The 20070-nt window shown below is 38.1% G+C and overlaps 1 pseudogene; it reads left to right on the top strand.

Moving 5' to 3' along the window:
- The first annotated feature begins 18044 nt into the window (after positions 1 to 18044).
- Positions 18045 to 18725, top strand: LOC115308008 (annotated as a pseudogene).
- Positions 18726 to 20070: the final 1345 nt, after the last annotated feature.

The raw sequence follows: 20070 nt of genomic DNA, 5'->3' as shown, positions 1-20070 counted from the left end.
GACCTTCCAGCCTACCTCTCTTGCACTATAGAGTCTATTCTTCCTTTTGGTTATAAGACCAAGAGGCAAAAAAAGGACATCTCATACACTTGAATTGTGTAGCTGTAATGTAAATCTAATATTGCTTTGAGGTTTTTAAATGCTTGGCGGAAAAAAGGAAAAGTCTGGGAAAAAAAAAACCACAGAATGCAACCCACCAGTCCAATTATCTCCTGCAACATACATAGACAAGTCTTAAATAGTGTCAGAGGAACAATTTCTGTTTATATAAAAAAGGTGTTCATGCACTGAAGAAAAATTGAACCAACAGATTTGACTCTTACATATTGACATTACATATTACTGTAAGTCATCTTATCATTGGGTGTGCATGGGTGACAGACAGACAATAAATAACATTACAGGCACTATGAGAAAAAAACTACAGATGTCCATGTTATTTAAGTGTGAGGGGCATGATTTTTATGAGCAAAAGCAGACTTACAGCAGATTGTAGTCATCAAATTCAGGCTGAATAAATGGGCCAAAACCAGTAGGATGAGGTTCAACAAGATCAAGTGCTGGGTCCTGTACTTTGGCTACAACAACCCCATACAGCATGACAGGCTGGGGATAGAGTGGCTGGAGAGCAGCCAGGCAGAAAGGGACCTGGATTGATAGGAAGCTGAATATGAGCCAGCAGTGTGCCCAGGTGGCCAAGAAGGCCAATGGCATCCTGGCCTGGATCAGGAATAGCATGGCCAGGAGGACGAGGGAAGTGATTCTTACCCTGTACTCCTCGCTCATTAGGCCACCTCTTGAGTACTGTGTCCAGTTCTTGGCCCCTCAATTTAGGAAGGATATTGAGGTGCTGGAGCGTGTCCAAAGAAGGCCAATGAGGCTGGTGAAGGGACTGTAGCACAAGCCCTGTGAGGAGCAGCTGAGGGAGCTGGGGTTGTTCAGCTAGAGAAGAGGAAGCTCAGGGGAGACCTTATCACACTCTACAACTCCCCTGAAATGAGGTTGTAGGCAGGTGGGCATCAGTCTCTTCTCCCAGGCAACTATCAGTAAGACAAGAGAATACAGTCTTAAGTTGCGCCAGGGGAGGTTTAGGTAGGACATTAGGAAGAAGTTCTTTTCAGAGAGAATGATTGGGTATTCAAATGGGTTGCCCAGGAAGGTGGTGGAGTCACTGTCCCCAGAGGTGTTTAAGAAGAGACTGAATGTGGCACTTAGTACCATGGTCTAGTAGAAAAGGTAGTGTTAGGTCACAGGTTGGACTCAATGATCTCAGAGGTCTTTTCCAACCTAGATGATTCTGTGATTCTGTGAAATGAACGGGTCTTATGAAGAAACAATAGTTTCAAATCTAGTTGATTTTGTCTTTCAGTTTCATGCTTTTTATTTAATGAAACTACCAAAGAGACAAAAAAATGACAAATGCTGAACTTAGTTAACCATTGTGTATCTCTCTGCATTTTAAGTAAAATGTTCCTTACAGCAAAAAAATAGGATGCAAAACCCCACAAAAATTACATCCCTCACCCTTTAATAATTGTATTGTTGGGTTTTTTTCCTGCTCCAGTGGGAAATGTGTCAGAAGAATGGATGTCCACAGTTAAAAATGAGCAAGCAAAAGACAGTCCTCAATGAAAAAAATAATATTCTTAAATGGTCCAGTGTGTTGCTTTTACACCATTGAAGAAAAACATTAAGTAGATGCAAAGAAGAGGAGTTAATACCCACTTTACTGAAGAATGTAGCCAAACTGGATGTTTGACTCCTCAGGATACTGCCCTGCCCACAAAGGAATCACAACTGATTTTGATGATAAAGGTTTGTGTAAAAATGTCTCTAAGTACAGATGCAGAGCAAGCTGCCTGATCCGTAAAAGACAAGATTAGTCTTTAGTTTAGTTTAGAATCTTTTAACAAAGTGGGAGGTTTAAATTCCCAGTCTAATTCATGGCAGAGTAATGGTTAAGAACCTAGGCCCAGGAAATGTTGGGTCATGGCTGGAAGTTATGCTTCAACTCTTCTTGCCTGTGTTTTTAGGTTAAAATATGGGTTCTATGTGGTCAAATTATGCATTTTAGAACTTGATATGACCAGGAATTTTTGGCAGAACCATATGCACCATGAACTAAAACTTTATATATTCTCGATACTCTGAAGTGGAATGGATCACAGAGTCATGTTCTCTGTATTTGTCTGTAACAAAGAGCTTCTTTACTCTGCCAAAGCAAAACACATAAAATATTCGTAGAACCTTGCTGAAGTGGACAGACATTATGATCTTCAGCCCAACAGACATTTAAATGGACATGGTAGAAGGAGACCAAGGCTATCAACCACAAAAATCACAAAAAAATCAGGGGTCCAAAAGAAATAAAATTTGGGATTTTTATTTCAGTGAGTTAGGCCTTTACATAGGAGCTATGTGTTCAAATGTCTAGAAGGATGTAGGCCTGACTGATCACTGAAAGACAAACTGAGGCAGAATTAGAAGGGATTTTTGCCAAAAAGATTTGAGTTGCAGAAAAATGAATACTATTACGAAGCTAACCCCAGCCCAAACTAAAAATCCCTGAGGCTTACAGAAAAAATGGTATGAACTGGAGCTGCTGAAAAGGAGGACATAAGCATACAGATAGACAAAGTCCTAGGGAAATGAAGCAAATAATATTCTCTTGCCAATCTAGATTTTGGGTAGCAGATCTACAGCCAAAAAAATCCTTTACTGTGCCTTCTGTACAATTTCCTGATTTCCCTGAATACTCAGATTTGAGAAAGGTCTTTGCAGCCTCAGGTTCAGGTCACTCACATAACCCAACATTTCCTATCAAAGAAAGAGGTTAAGCCAGAATGATTTACAAATCTAGAGAAGGAAATTTATATCTTTTTTCACAAGCTGCTGGGCAAAATCCATAGGAGAAAGCCAGAAGTTTGAAACAAATGGCCTTGCCTTTCACAGGAGTGTCCTCACTTGACTTTTTTATTTTTCTTGCATTCAATACATTTATATGCTGTGCCTACAGAAAACCAGCTCTGAATTTCGTAACTAGCTGCTTCATAAAACAAAACATTGCTTGTTCCCTGCTCTTGTTGGAAGTTACTGGGCATGGCTACGGGAAGAAACGTGATATATGTACACAACAGGTGAACAGAGAGCAATTGCCAGTGTGTCAGTCCAAAAGTCACACAATTAGTCTCTTTGGGATTTCTACCATTTGTCCTAAGTGATCTGAAGCAGACTGAAGACATGCTACCAACATGCTTTTCCTCTCTTCTCTGAGTTACCTCAAGGAAGACCTGTTGATCATTTGGGGAGAAAAGGAATGTACCTTCTATGTGTGGATAACTGAGGAACTGTCTCTCAAAAACCTGAGAAGTTTCTACAGAGCAGAGAAAAAAATGGAATGGGCCTGAAGCAAGGACTGGATAATGGCTCAGCTTAAATCTCCACCAACTTTTTGATCCAACATCTAAGTCTCTTCAGTCAATGGTCATCACTCTTGAAACACTGACTCTACAATATGTAGCTGTAGCAAGGTATGTGGTTCCAAATACAGCAGAAACATAAGAATTGCCATAGAAGATAAAAGAGTGTACTTAGTCCAGGGACTTGCTAATGGTTAGATCCTCTAGAGGACAGAAAAGGGATCTGTAAAAGTTTGTAACAGTATACTGGTGTGCAAAAAAAACCAGTCTCATATCAGATATATACTTTCTATATTGGAGAGCTTCCTATACTGGAGATAGAGATACAACCATGAGTTTAAGTATCCTTCCAAAATGTTATCACCACAAATCTGGATATTCTACTCTCCTATGTGTATATTCAGTCTGACTATATCAGTAACAACTATACACCACATTTATTATAGCCTTTTGGTGAGGTTCCCTAATTCTTCTGCACACAGTGTTATGTTTACTTGGAGTTTAATATCATCTATAAATTTAATAGAACTTCTCCTTATCCTGTCCTCTGGAAGCTTATCAAATAAAAATGTTAGAATTATTACTATCTCATGCATTTTTGGCTTTTGAAAGCAGTAGTTCTACAATATCATAATGGTTTTGATCAGTATGAACCAGCATCTAGAAGCATTTTCTCTTAGGAGTAGGACTTTCAGTGATGGTATTTTCTGCAAGGATAGTATTCAATATTTTTTAGATTATTTGCAGAGCCTGAAATTAATAAAATTACATGACACACATTTGCCTCATTAGATACAGTAAGAGACAGAAATGTTAGTCAAAGAAAAGAAAACAGATCAAAAAACTCTGTATGGCTAATATGTTAGGATTTATGTTGAAAAATAACAAAACCCAGAATAATACAAAGACTACTAGAAAAACGGAGTGTTCTGTATACATTTTTCTCTCTCTGTTCCCCTTGGAATGGTTGCAAAGATTCTCTTTTATTAGCTTCCCTAATACTACCTCTCTTTTGGTTTCTAATTTGTGAAAATAGCACTTCCTTTCCAAGGCCTCTAGGAAGCCCCTAAATCCACTCTTGATATGCCAATGTCTTTAAGCACAACTAACTTCCCCAGACCTCCAGCCGAAAATACACTCCCAATTTACAGTTCACTTTTTCAGGGATACATATTAGCAACTTGATAAGCAGATTTTGTCTCGCATCAGGAAATGTCCCTCTCAATACTTTCTCACATATCATTTAACCACTCTAGGGTATTTTCTGGGTTGGATCAGGGTGCTGTGAAGCATTCAGAATCTTTCCTCTTCCCTATTTTTTGCTTCCCATTATTAAAAACCATCCTCTCCATGTCACCACCAGTCATTTAAATTTTGCTTCTCTTCTTGCTCTCTTCAGTTTTTCAGGGTCCTGCTAAGACGATTTCTTAAAACCTCAGGCTTCTTTCTCAGGTTCCACTCCTTGCAATCAAAGTACTACTTTGTCATTTAATTATCTCTGTGGAGAACTCAGACTTGAAAAAAAGGTTTCAGTAGAAGCAAAAGAAGTTCAACTGGGTCTTCATGCAAATAAATGATCATCAAGAGTTAAAGCCACTTTGCTGCCAGGGCTCTCTGACTTTCACTGAGAATTGCTTTGTAAAGTAAGGTAAGAGAGAAGACAGATAAGCACTTACATGTATTGACAACAGAGAAATTACAGTATCAAGTATGTCTCCTGTTATGTGCACACATATACCTATCTCCTCAGATGTCATAGTATTCAAAATTCATTGATGCTGTGTGTAAAACACTGGGCAGCACCAACAAGTATTATTTAGGAAAATGTTAATTGGAGTTTCATTTGAAAATTAATGTTATCCACCAGGAAGGGGTAAGAGTATGAAAATACAAAGGTTGTAAGTAAAACAAATATGCACAGATATGATTTGAATTCACAGTAAAACTCCTTGATATTGCACTGGCCATGTGTAAGAGCTTTAGTACACACACTTTACACAGTAGATTCCTCAGCACTGCATGAGAACATCCTGCACTATTAGCGTAAATGAAATTTGAACACTGTATTTTATTCATTAGAGGCCAGGATCCCTTGAAAAGCTACTTGCTAGAAGCAATAAATTTTCCCTTTAAAAGAGGAGATACTGCTCAACTCAAATCAATTTATTCCGTTTATTTCAACTGGAGTAGACCATAAATATTTTGTGTATCAGATTATCTTCTTGGTCAGTCCTAACACATGCTTCTGCCTGGTCTTGGCTTTCATAAAAATTAATGGCAATAAGGCAGCTGGGAGGAAATGCAAGGCCTCAGGCTGATGGTCAGTTCAGCAGGAACTTATGAAAACAAAATGGTGCCTATCTCCAAAGCACTAGACCAATGGTTTGTAAATATACCTCTCACCAGGTGGTATTCTATCCTCTTAGATATTGCCTGTTGTGTCTTGTGCCCTTTGCATTAAAGTTTCCAGGCACACATCCACATAGCCCTCCTTTTTGTATAAATTTTAAAAGGTTAATTAATAACTTGTTTTCTTCAATACCTTATTTAATAAAACCATTGGAATCCCCATCATATCCTCCAAAATATTAATCTTTATACATAATCATGTTTGTATTATTGGTATAGGTCAATCTGTTTCCTTGGTGATGGAGAATCTGGGGTTTTTTGCCATAAACATTACTCAGCTTCCTGGAGAAAAAATGTAAATGCATGATGCAAATAGCCTCCTAATTCCACCTTTCATCTAAATATATAACTTCACAATAGAAGTAAATAGAAGTGAAGTTCGAAGTATTTGGAAGCCATCTACTTTTCCCTGTCTGTCCACATACATAACATGCTATTAGGACGTGAAGAAAACCAGTATTAATTGAAATTAGTTTTGTCAATTAACATCTACTTCTTTACGTGACATTTCATAGCTTCGGTAAGAGACCACTACTGAACAATAAGGTTTGACTCCAAACCCCTGCTCATCTTCTTCCACTTACAGCAAATATAGCAAATCTACAAAGCCAGAAGTCACAGGCAGAGTTATTTTTAGCACGGTCACATGATGAGAATTTGGAGAAAAAATAGCACAGTTATTGAACATCCTTACTGTGAATGCATCATGGGAGAGAACCATATAACAGTTCTCTTTCTGTGACACAGTTGAGAAAATGCAGAAACCAAATTTAATCATGACATGACCAAGCTTAAGAAAGCTTTGCTGTAAAAATCCTGAAACTACATTATTTTTTTTTTTAAACAGCAATGGCAATAATATATAAGAAAGCATGCTGTGGGGAAAAATACATCTACTTTAAATACAACCATCAAATTTTCAATTGGTGCTTGATTATTTTGATACAATTTTTTAGATCACAGAAGAGTAAAAACCAAGAACACTAGACTGTCAGTATCTCAGGAAACAGATAAAAATTACAGTAGACTGATCACTGTAATATAAGTGATAAGAGGAGACAACCCCACACTCCTTTGCTTTGTAGACAGAGTGAGGTCAACACATATCAGACTCTATAAATCAAAAACTAAAAGGGCTTGCTCTATTTTGTGTTATATTTTTTCCTCATCACACAAAACAGCAAAAGCATAACTGTTAGTTCTATAAATCTAAGCATAGATAAATAAGAACATGGGAAGTTTTTTCCAAATTGTGAACTCTTCAACCCTACAAAAATTGGCGATGCATAAGACAACCAACTTGCATTTTTATCCTAGACTGTCTACAGATCTATACTGCAACATTAATAAGCCAATTGGTTACATGAGGAAAAGGGAGGAACCAACATGGACAAATGGAGGAATTAATTGTTCTATCCATTCCAGCTCTGCGCCTATCAAGCTTTCAGCTACACAAATTCTTTCTTCGTCTTAAAGAATCAAAATCTCTGCAGATCCTCTTTTTCTCTTTTCTCTACTCCCTTGGTTGTTCTAAGCAGAGAAAAGATGGAAGTAATTCAAACTGGCAGCTGCAGGCAAATTTGGTGGTAAAAATAGGAACTAAGAGCTTGGAGCTGTTTCATAAGATCATTTCTCCAGCAGTGAGGTTTTTGTTTATACAGAGAAAACTGGAGCTTTTAATTCTCTGGATGAGTTCTGGAAGTAATAATTCTAACAAGTGAGGTTGTTCATAAAGGCTATATGATGTCCAGACCTATTACAAAATCTCTTTGTCTTGCAACACCCTATACTTGGAAAAATTACAAATTAATCCATTGGCTTCCAGTCCAAAGGCTGGCCTTTTGGTTTTCTCCTGCCCAGGAGGAGAAATTACAACAGATGAGAACTCAGTAGTGTAGCCAGTTGAAACATTCCAAAAAATTATGCACTTTAATGAAAAAAAAGTTATGTTTTGTGAACATTTTTTGATCCTTTCTTATGAGCAGAAGGGGCAGAAAACTGGGGATAATTCCATGACACTCATCTAACTCTGTAAAAACCACCAAGGCCCAGAAGGCATTCATAGAAATGGGCCTTTTGTACATGCCACACTAAGCACCAGACATGGGCAACCCAAGTATGAATACATTCCTGGGTGCACAGCAAAGAGCCCCAAGGAAAGGGTAACTGCAGAGCACAAGCAGAAGGGCCCATATAGGCACAGACATATATATGCTGGCATTACACACCCAGCAGCTAGTAAACAGCTGGATGCTTTTGTTCTATGTGGTACAGACACAGTTGTGTGCGGGAGACAGAGGAAATAGGAAGCCTCTCTGCCTCAATGTCCCCTCCTTTCATAGGCACCAGGCTGAGCAGCCCAGGGGTCTTGACCAGCTCCCTGACTCCAGCCCTTGAGGCAACAGCAGAAGGGAAACTATTTAGAGAGAAAGTAGAAGGGTGAGTTAGCCCTTGCTTTTCCCTGCAATGTGGCAGCCACACACATCACATGCTGCTTGCAGGAGGAGAAAGCTGACTGCTTGCCCTGCCATTAGGAGAAGCACAGCCCTCCCTCAGCTCCAGGTTCAGCATAACTGGGCTGCTGGTGGGGGTTAAGGCAGAGAAAGAGTTTTTAGCTACCTCCAGCACACTGAAACCCTCAGACAGTGCAGTGAGCACATTGAAAAGCAGAATATTAACGTCTGGTACTGCTAGGAAGAGTATTTATGCTGCTGTGAAACTGTTTCCTCTTTTAAGACAATACACAAGGGAAACACTCTCACCTTTAAATTATTACGTGCCTTCTGCACCTGTTTATAATAAAGGCATTGTTACACTGATATAACTGTTGTTAGGGAAGCACGGTAACATGTAGTTCAAAATTTGTTTTCAGTTCTGAGGAAAAAAAGTTAAAGCAAAGTATGTATCTGTCACAAAATAGATAAAGAAAATAAAGCTCAGCAGACAGAGCAGGTGAAGACAGTGTAGATGACCATAATCAATTTAGAGATCTGAGGAACTGGAACTGCTGTCTGTTGACAAAAATAAGACTAAAGATGAAAAAAAAAAAAAGGTGTGTGTGTCTAATGGAATTCATTCAGCCATGGGGTTTGGGGATTCACTATAGAAAAGGCATACAATTAATTATGCTTCATTCCTTGACCTACTTTATGTCAGTAAACCACGAGTGCTTATGTTCATGTTAAGCCTAGAAGTAAAAGTAATGCTGTGTCAGCTTTCAGGGTAAAAAACACTACGTTTTTGTTGCCTCCATGAAAGTGTGTCTAATTACCTCCTGAGGCTGAAGCCAATAGGAAGGTTAAACTGTGATCTGTTCTTATTATGCATTATTCAGACTTTTCTGAATTACAAATGCGTCAGGTTTACACCAAATAAATCTAACCCTCTCCAGGCCTATTTACAAAGCAATTCAGGGTTTCCTCCAGTACTACCTTGCGAGTTCTCTGATGCAGAAGTCTGAAAGATAGAAATACTGCTGGACAATCTGACTTAAGATCGAAGAAATGTCACTTTAGATATTAATACTAAAGTCATACAGCAGAGCACAAAATGTTTTAATAGGTCTTTAAGCAAATCTTCTAGCTAATAGAAGTAACTAAACCCCTAGGAAGCTGAGCAACGTTCTACTTAGGGACTGCTATGTCAAGGCACAGTCCATCTGCTTTTGCTCTCCTATGTGTTATCTTGAACTAAATATTGCAAAGAGTATGTCCCCAATCTCAATAAAATAATGATTTTTATTCATCATTCATAGCTAACTGGTTATCAACCAGCTCCAATAGTGAAATCATAATATCCACCCAGCCACATGTCACAAACTGCAAGGTATTTTGTGTCTTAAGAGCAGTAGTCAGCTCCTACCCGCAACAGAAAACCAGGAGAACAATATTTCACATTTTCTCTGATAAAACTGGGAACAGTTGGGAATAGCAGACATTCTTTTCTTGTCCCTGTTTTTATGCTAATAGTGCTATGGCTATTATATTTGGAATTTGTGAACTATCTTATTCTAAATTTGCTGCAACATCCCTCAGTTTTCAAGGAAAATTTGGACCCACTGTCACTACTTTTTGGCCATCCTCCTGAAACCAAGAGAAGACTGCTAATAAGAGATATCTAATTATGATATGTTGTTGGAACTTTGGGGTTGTCCTAGTTTCAGACAGGACAGGGGTAATTTTTTGCAGTAGCCATGAGGGGTGTGTGGCCAGGACCCTACTGTAATTTGATACCACCTCACTCATTGCCAACTCTCTCTTGCCTCGAAGGAGAAAGTGTCCCTTCCACTTGGGAAAACATGGTGGGGAAAACTGTACAGTATTTGTTTCTTGTCGTGGGGTCAGCGGTGAGCATTTTGGAATGTGAATAATTCTCTTTTTGTATACTTTTGTTATTAATGCTGTTACTGTTACTATTCATTTTCTTATCTCATTGCTGTTTCCAGGAAATTGTTTTTATCTCGATCCATGATATCTGCCTTTTCTGCTTCCATTTGGAGAGGGAGAGGAAAACAGGCGGTGCTGTGGTTTTAGCAGAAGTACTAAATTGGAGAATACTATTCCTAAACCTCGACAAGGGTATAGAGGAATGTATCATGAGAGAAAAAACAGCTAAAATTTAAACTGTTTTAAAACTCAGTCGTCCTTATCTACCCTAAAAAGTAAAACCAGGTTAAGTAAAATACCTCAGTTAACACCACTTCCAATATTAGCCATTAACTCTTTGGACGTACTACTGCTATTAGGTCTTCTAACATTACCATTTAACACATTGCCATAGAAATGGATCTTTAGACTTTTCAGGACCTTTTATTTCCCAATTGTTTCAACAGTGCTGTATCTCTTCATACCTCTATCCAGCACAAAGTTGAAAACTTAAGAATGGTCATAGTAAGGATTGAAAAATCACCACACATTTTGTAGGGAATTAATGAATGTCAAGGTCAAGTCTTGATGGATTTTATATTTCAAGACTCTCTTAAGAAGAGTTTTTAATTTAAAAAAAAATCACTTTTTAGTAAAGATTTGTTCATACAATACAATTCAAAAAGGCTTTTTCATTATGTCAGTGGCCCAACTCACACTAAATTTAGTAGAAATCCTACAAACTAAAGCATCATGTTACTTTTTGAAAATGTGGAAAGAGCAGTAAATTTGGAACAAAAAATCCAATTATTTGTAAATAAAATGTGAAAATAACATATATTTTAAATAAAAACATCCTTCTATACTCCCATGGCTGGTATCAAGTTGATAATTCACAAGAAATTAGAATTTTAAATGGGCAGATAAAACAATAACCAAAGCCTTTTTTCAATGACTCAAAGCTGCATTTTCATTTTAACACATAAGTTTCCTACTGATTTCTTGGTACACATTTGTCTGAGATGTGTTGTAAACGAACTTCAAATGATGTCTAACGCAGAATCACTGGATCTGTCACCTGAGCTAACTCTTACAAATTTAACAAAAATGTTATTTTAGTTCCTACTCTGACAATTTTCACATCAGTCCTGAAAGTAAAAGGAGAGGGAGACAGAGAGAAAGAGAGAGAGAGAGAGAAACTAGGAAAGAAGATGAAGATATGGAGGCAGCAAATATTTTTAAGGTTTTTTGAGGAAAGTGCACTACACATGAAAGTGTACTACAGGAAATAAGACAGCTGCACAGTTCCCTTCTGGTGTACGTGGAGGAGGTACTCACAGAAATAGACTGTCAAAGCCAAGCCCAGAAACCACAAGTCATGGTAACATCATTTCCTGTGACTGCCACTAACATCTCCATCCTTCAGACTCTTCATTGCAAGCCCACATATTAGCCCCCTTGTCATGTAAGTTTGTTTATTTTCTAGAGAAAGTCAACTAAGGTTGTAAGATGTGCCATTTTAAAAGCAGGTCTGGAAATAGAAGTTGCTTGCTCTTCAGTTTAACGGATAATTCACAGGTTTGTCTTGTTGCTTTTCAGGCAAGAAAAAACCAAAAATACAAATAAGGTAAATATTTAGCCCACAAGACTACTTTGCCTCTCTGTCACCTTGATCTCGCACAGTTCCTGGGATGGATATCTCATCCTTTTGAAGGGATCTAGGCCTTCAGTTGAAATAACAAATTCACACACTCTCAAATGCTGGAATCTGAGAGCCATTCCACACAAGAAACTCAAATGGTTAAAATCTCTCCATTAGCCCTACCTTCTAATCATTCTTCAAGATAAGATGTACAACCATCATTTTGAAGGCCAGGTGTTGGAATTGAAAAGGGGTATGCACAGCTTCTGATTTATCTAAGAGAGGAGGAGTTTCTAAGGCATAACTGGAGCAACAAGGCCATGCCATACGCTAGATCAAGGACAGGCCATGCATTTAGTGATGGCAGCTAAGCATTGCTGTTCCTAGCTGTCTATGCCATTCACCAAAGCAAAAAACAACCGCAGAAAGTGATTGTGTCTATGCTTTCATCACTCCTAGACCTTTGTTTAAACCACCCGTGAAGGTGAGTTGCTCTAAAATGATTAGAAATTGGAGCATGGAAAGTGTAAATACAAATTGTTTTATGCTGAGTGTGTTTGGAACAGCAATGGCAGCACAGAGTTACTGCCAGTTCCAAGCAGTAGTGCCTGAAGTGGTGGGTATACAGCAGAATCCTGTGTTTTTCTAAAAGACTAGGGATTGCATTTAACTCAGGAGGAAAACTTATTTGAATTAGGCTTTAGTAAAATTTAAGTTTAGACAAGAGTGACCAGACTATCTATTGCTTCAATCATAATTTCTCCATAATGTTTTTCTCTAACTACTCCCAAAAACCCCCACTCAGACAAGGATCCCTACAGAAATTACCTTTCTCAGGATGTTCCTAATGATCCATTGACTCCTTTACTGATACACCAGCAGATGGAAGACAGTCCCATTTTGATTAAATGTCATTTCTCCCATCCAACAGAGACTTCACTCTGAGCTGAGTCCTCATTCTCATGTTCACATTGAAATATCATCATTGCATTTGCTTCAAGTCAGGGCCTTCTGAGTTTTGGTATTTTGGTTTGGGGTTTTTTGGAAAGATGGAGGGCAAGGGTGATCACAGCTTCTCTTCTTCAGCTTCTGGATTCTGAAATTATCAATCAAGGAGAGGAATTAGAAGAGGAAGTCAACAGAGAAACCTGGGGGAGCTGGTAGTGGTCATAATGAGAACTGCAGAGGAAACTCAAGGTCAGGAAGTCTTACAATACAAAGACTGTGAGGAGTAAGCCAAAAGAGGAAAAACTACACAAATTCTCCACACTGAATGACCTGACTGCTCTAAGCTGAAGATATTAGACCATCATTTTCAGAGAATGACAATGATAAATATCCTGCTGCAAAGATGCACAAAATGTGTATCAGTGTTGAGAAGAATTCTACCAGCCACTTTGCAGCAATTAGAACAGTAACTACTGTTTCATATCACCACTGTAATGCAGAAATTGATTTCACAGAAAAAAATTCATCTGAGGACTAGAAGCATCTGACTATAGTTTCAAATGTACAATATTTTTATAACAAACTTTCCAGCTAAAACCAAGTTACACAGTACTGGAAGGATCTAAAATCTACTTACACAAAAGGAGCAAAACTAATAATAGTCAATAATTGGCTAATCATAAAGTTGCTGATGTCATTGGGTATAAAGAAAATCTTAGGCATGTATCATTTATTATCCCATTTACAAATAGTACATGAATAACTAAGAGATTCTTAATAAGAGTCCTAAGCATGTCACAGTCATTGATAACTTGTACTATAGTTGGTTATAAGCAATGCATTGTCATAAATTATGCATGGATTTCTAGGACTCTTTAATGGCACTTTATTAAATTTCTGCTCGGTCTATTAATGACCTGTTGAGCATAATATATAAAACCTTAATGCAAGGTTTAATATTTTTTTTTTTTTTTACTTTTCAGTTACATTTCTTATTCTTCATATGATGGTTAAAACAATCTGGGAAGAAAAGTAATGGAAATTGCTATTGCAGAAAAACACTTTTTTGACAAATATCATTTTTCAAGAAAAGTACCTGTGTTTAAAGACTGAAAATCAAAATTAAAATTACTTCATATTCAGATAGCAAAGTGTCTTATGTTACCTATTTACTTTATCAGTTTACTTAATGTGCCAAATTCTCTGGTTGGTCACCTTCTCTGTTGATGCACTGCTGTCAGAGACAGTTATAAAATGTACCATTTTTGTACTTTGAGACAGGAAAAAATACTGAATCTGAAATTGTGCCATAGTAAAGGAAATTCGGGTGCCTCTAATTTATTTTCCCTTACATGCTCACATGTTCTTCCAAGCTGATCATTTATGATATACCTGTTTTATACCTTAGAGTTTTACTACATCTCTGAAAATTGCATGCAACCTAAATTCTGATCATCAGCCTGTACATATGTTGCAAAGAGATGATTTAAGTCATCCTGAAATTTTATCCATGTTTCTCACAGGCCCTTATTATATATGTGCTTGTCTTCTTCCCATGTACTGTCTTCTGCATGGAATATTTAGTCACTGTGCACTTTAAACAGTGAATTGGTGACCTACAGTGAAGAAAATAGAAATCACTGTTTAAACATTTGCCCAAAACATGCCTTAAAATAAAAGGTTTCTGTTTGCTTTTTGGTATTCCAAAAAAGTTCAACAAAGAAAATATTAAGAACTCTTCCAGTCAGTGTTGAGGAATGATCCTTTCTTCTTCTCCCTGTCACCTTTCTTCTCATAGGGTCCTGCCATGGATATCTGCATGGCCCTTTTGCATTTTCACTTTCCTAGGGTGTTTGAAGGGACATGATGGTTGAACTCATCCTTGTGTTGGTTGCACTCTGCTGACCTCCATTATGGTGAAAATCAACAGTTAAACACGTTTACCAAATTATAACAGTCTCGTTCCCTCTCTCAGGAACAAAGGAACTAGGCTGATTCAAAGTAATATAAAAAAAAAAAAACCAAAACAAAACAAACGAAAAACAGAAAATGTCTGAATTTCTTAGCCATTTCTTTCCTTTCCATAGAGTAGAGGGCTGCATTCCTCCCGTATATCAGCACCAAACATCTTTTAGCCTACCAATACAAGTCTCTTTTGTGAAAAAGATTTCAGAATAGGCATAACTGGTATAGCACCTCCAAGTGAAAGGCTTTTGATGTTTCCCTAATCCAACTGTTTTGGATAAAAATGTAGAAAAGCTTAAATCTCTTCCATCTGCCCTTAAAATGACCAGTCAAGTCATTGTGTAGCTGTGCAATCACACTTTCAGTCTAAACAAGCCACGTGCAAAGTGCTACATCAAGAACTCCATTCCAAAGGTATGGTCTAAGGAATGTGCCCAGCAAGGCTGGTGCACCTGGTTATCTGCCATCAACTATTTGGCAACTCACTGTTTACACAGTATAGTCTGGTTTCTACTTAGAGACAATACCTACTGTAGTCAGACTATTTACTCTGTAAATAGAAACAAAATTCCCCAAGGTGACTCAGGCAGAGACAGCTTTTAATTATTTGACTAAATTAACCAGTTTCAGCTGTCCCAGATTTGATTCGGTTTATACTAATCCCATTATTAATTCAGTCTTCCTCACAGAAGACAACTCACAATGACCATGCACAAATCTGTTGTATAAAGGGAAATAATGCCTGAAGACTAATAACTGATAAGGTATCACGCATAGTATTATCAGCTGGCAGTCTGACAGTTTCATTAATTTACAAATACACACATTTTTATTACCTTTGCTTTGTTAAGTTTCCATCTAAAAACTCATTAGGCCTTTGAGCACAGCATACCTGAGCATTTACAGCTGATAAAATAGTATTCCCTGTTTGCCAGATCCCTTTTCTTTGTATGGGAAACAACTTATTCAAGCCTATCCTGGTGAGAACCTCCATTAACACGTTCCTGCTCTTGTACTAAATCCCACATTTCTGAAAACAATCCAGCCTCTTCTATATTGAACATAGCCCATGAGTTTTTCATAAAAGCATGTTATCTTTCAAAGGGGATCAACTATACCTCAAGCTATTTTGCTCTGTATCTAGGAAAAAGCAGGCCAAGTGGTAGAACTGCTAACTGCCTGAGTAACTCTGAAAAAGAGCTCAATCATCTAGGTCATTCTAGTCAAGACAATGACACCTATGGGAGTTTTCAAATATTCCTGGGAGTCTATTTCAGTTTATTCCAATTAGGGATTAAAAAGCCTACTTGCATCTTTCTGTCTCTAAGTATTTTTCAAATCTGGCCACTAAGCCATGAAGTCTAAAATCCTGAATATTTTTGTCCCAGAGACATAATTCTTCTCTAAGCCTTGAACTGGTTGATCTCTGTTCCCTTGAGATTCTCACCAAATAATGACATATAGAACGCCATTTAAAAAAAAAAAATCAGCTCACTTAAAGCCATATGATATTCTCATTGCTGTATCTCAACCCTCACTTTCAATGACTTCCTACTATCACTGGAAGAATCTTACTTTCCTTTATCTTGAAAAATAACATGAATGAAAACACATAGGTCCTAGTTTCACAACGCCACCCCCCAACTCAATGTTTGTATTTACGTGTTTACAAAGAATACAGTGATCTTTCTAATCTTATGAGGTATCCATGGGATACTCTGCAGGTAAGGGAAGTGATTATTTGAAGGAAAAAAAAAAGAAAAAGAGAACAATCATTTTATTTTTCCCATGTGTAAATATGTTTTGTTTATGATATCCACTTATTCATTTGAATACTAAAGAAGTAACAACATAGCATAGTCAGAAGAGCCAGAATTAATTCCCGGAGTTCATATCTGGCATATGATGAAAGTTCCACCTAGCTCAGAAAAGGTATTTAGCTATTTCTGTTTGTGTAACATTGGCTTGTCCCTGCCTACTGAATAATAAGGTGGACTATGCCTTGCAGTGGTTTAAGAAAGTCCCTCTTCATACTTCCATTGTGACATTTCAGGGCATCATGGAAATCCCCTACACACTTCTTTTTTTTAAACCAAAATAATATTTGCAGGGAGCTTTTTAAAGCTATCTTGAATATTAGGCTTTTCTTGGTCTTGGTCTTGGTCTATAACAGAGCACTTTCACCTTTTTGTCCACTTCTTTGAAGAAAATTACATTCAAAGGTCAGTGTTACAACCAAATCATCAGAAACATTTACTTCTAAGGCTACTCTGAATTTTAGTCAAGTTAATGTGTACATTCCACTTAAACTCAGATTTTGGCATAGGCAGGACCAGTTCCGGATTCATAGTCACACGCTTTTAAAAGTCAGTACGTAAAACTACCTATCCAGAGAAACCCTTAGGGACTGAGATGATATCTTACATTGTTCCTCCCACCTGCAAGCTTCTCCTCATGCTTGGTATCATGACCAAATTCATTATTACAAAGAAGCCTTTAGGCAAGGATTTGGTATTCAGTTTTGAATAAAATCTAAGTTCTCCAGCAAGACCCCAGACCTCTCACCTAAGATATATTTTAGCAAATTACTCTCTGCACAAACAATTCAGTCATGATTTCTGCCACTGATGGCAAACCATGTATCTCTCCCAGGTGTAGTCAGACAGAAGTAAGTGGAATGGAATCTCTAGAAACCCAGTGAATCATTGAGTCTTATTATATGCTCTCTGTCTAGTTTGAAAATAGAAGATTCTCTGTAGTGTAAAAGAATAACTACTTTACCAAGTACAAAAGACATTGGAAATGGCAGGGAGACTTTAAAGTCATTAAGGAAATTCACAGGGCATGTCATTGCTATGGGATCAAAAGTCATTAAAGGGGTTTTAGCTCAAATGACCTTCAGTGAAACAGTTAGCTATGTTCACACTGGCAAATTTTAAAGCAATTCAATCTCTGGATGTGCACTGGGCACCTAAGGCATCTCTTAGTCATTATTTCACTTGTATGGTGCAGACTCAGCCATTAGTAAAACATCAGTCCTCAGGTGATTAATTGCTGGGACTTTTATGGCTACGTGAGAAGGAAAAAGTATGGAAAACTATAGACTAAACCTTGATCACAGTTCTAAATACGGGACATGCACAGTCACGTACCTGCCTACTCTGCCCATGAACTACAGCATCCTTTGCTATAAGGTTGAACGGGGCAAAGGGCAAGATCGACGCTAAAGTCCACAGCCCCTCTGGAGCTGTTGAAGAAGTTCACATTCCCAGCTCACCCTTTAAGGCAGACAGAGAAATGCTGTTTGATGTCTCTAAAGTCATTGCCACAGGCCCGGGTCTGGAGCGTGATAAAGTAGGTGAGGCAGGGCTACTGAATGTTGACTGCACAGAAGCAGGTCCCAGGGACCTGCGGGTGGACGTGGTGTCAGATACTGGTTCCAAAGCCGAGGTCCAGATCGATGATAACAAGGACGGGACGTATGTTGTTACGTATGTGCTGCTCTCGGCCAGCATGTACACAATTAAGATGAGATATAGAGGAGACCAAGTACCTAAATTCCCAGCCCGGGTCAAAGTGGAGCCAGCTGTGGACACAAGCAGAGTTAAAGTGTTTGGGCCAGGAGCAGAAGGAAAAGATGTCTTCCGAGAAGCTACAACTGAGTTCACTGTGGATGCTTGACCTCTAACAAAGGCCGGTGGTGACCACATCAGGACGCAGATCACGAGCTCGTCCGGCTCCCCCCCAGACTGTCTCATCCAAGACAATGCAGATGGAACATATTCAGTAGAGTATACGCCATTTGAAAAGGGTCCGCACACAGTCAGCATAACGTATGATGATGTACCTGTGCCAAACAGAGTGAATGTGACAGAGGGCTGCCACCCAGCACGTGTGAAGGCACAAGGACCTCGACTCAGAGAGGCTTTCACAAATCAGCCAAACCCCTTTTCAGTTGTCACCAGAGAGGCAGGATAAAGGACACAAGATACTCCACAGGCATGGTACCAAAGGATGTAAATACCTCTGATTGTGATTAATATGTAGCAGCACCATTTCTCTATAACACACAGTAATGCTCAATTCTAGGTAAATAAGCTCAATGCAGACCAGTACACATTACTGCATTAGACCAGTGGGGATTTTCTTTCTATATTTCCTCCCTGCTCCTTTTCCCTATTAGCCCTGTTGCTCTGCTTTGTTAGATTTGTGTTTCTGTCAAGTTCCTATCTATTCTAACTCTCTTAGTAAGAACAAGAGTGCGAGATTTTCATGATTCCCAGCCTATGAAATCCAAAATGTAGGAGTTATAGGGAGAAGAAACAGTAGAGAATTAGCCGAGAATGAGCAAAATTGTGACCAAAAACATGTTAAGGAACAAATAAAAACCCAAACAAACAGAAATTATGTATGCTGATGATTCCTTTTTATTTAGAAGCCTGGTGTATTTTTCCACATGATGGTTTGCTCCAATTTAGAAGATGAACAAACGTAACCCAGTGACCTTCAGCAATAGTTCAAGGTTCATGTAGTACTGAAATCCCACTCTTCATCATCCATTTCATGAATATCTAGACTATATCTTAACAGAACAGATAGATGAACAAATATTTAATGATTTTATACATTTTATACAATTTTAAGAACAAAAAATGCCAAATTACATAGATAGGCCAGGTTACAAATATTTAAATATTCAGAGGAGATGAACCCAGGATTTAAAGAATTCAAAATAGATTTAATTCATGTTTAATAACTAAATTATATTACTTTTATTTATGCAGTAAAATTTTGTCATGTAGAATTCTAATTCTTGTTAGGAACTGTTGCCTTGTGACAGCTTGTGTCACCTGTTTAGCACAGAAGGGCAATTGTGGGCAAGCAAGTTAACCAACCTGTTTTCGCTAAAAAGATAAGTGAGTAAATAGTTATTAACTTTGATTTTTATGGTACATTAATTCAGTTTCATTGTCAAATTATTCAAGGTAAAGATGTTTAATGCATTTTTTGCCTCTGTCTTCAACACGGATGATGGACAAAGGTGGTCTCAGCATCCTGAGCTGGAGGACCATGACTGCAAGAATTATCAACTCCCAGACAAACCTGAAACTGTGCAGGATTTGCTGCTCCAGCTGGATTCCTACAAATTTATGGGACCTGATGGGATTCATCCAAGAATCCTCAAAGAGCTGGCTGATGTAATCACAAAACCTCTCAATGATTTTTGAGTTGTCTTGGGAATCTGGAGAGGTCCCAGCTGACTGGAAGTTGGTCAACATTATCTCAATTTTCAAGAAGGACAAGAAGGAGAACCCTTGAAACT

The sequence above is a fragment of the Manacus vitellinus genome, unplaced genomic scaffold, assembly GCF_001715985.3.
Source record: "Manacus vitellinus isolate BGI_N305 unplaced genomic scaffold, ASM171598v3 scaffold_89_pilon, whole genome shotgun sequence".
NCBI classification, from domain to species: domain Eukaryota; kingdom Metazoa; phylum Chordata; class Aves; order Passeriformes; family Pipridae; genus Manacus; species Manacus vitellinus.
This window is presented reverse-complemented; position numbering and strand designations above follow the sequence as displayed.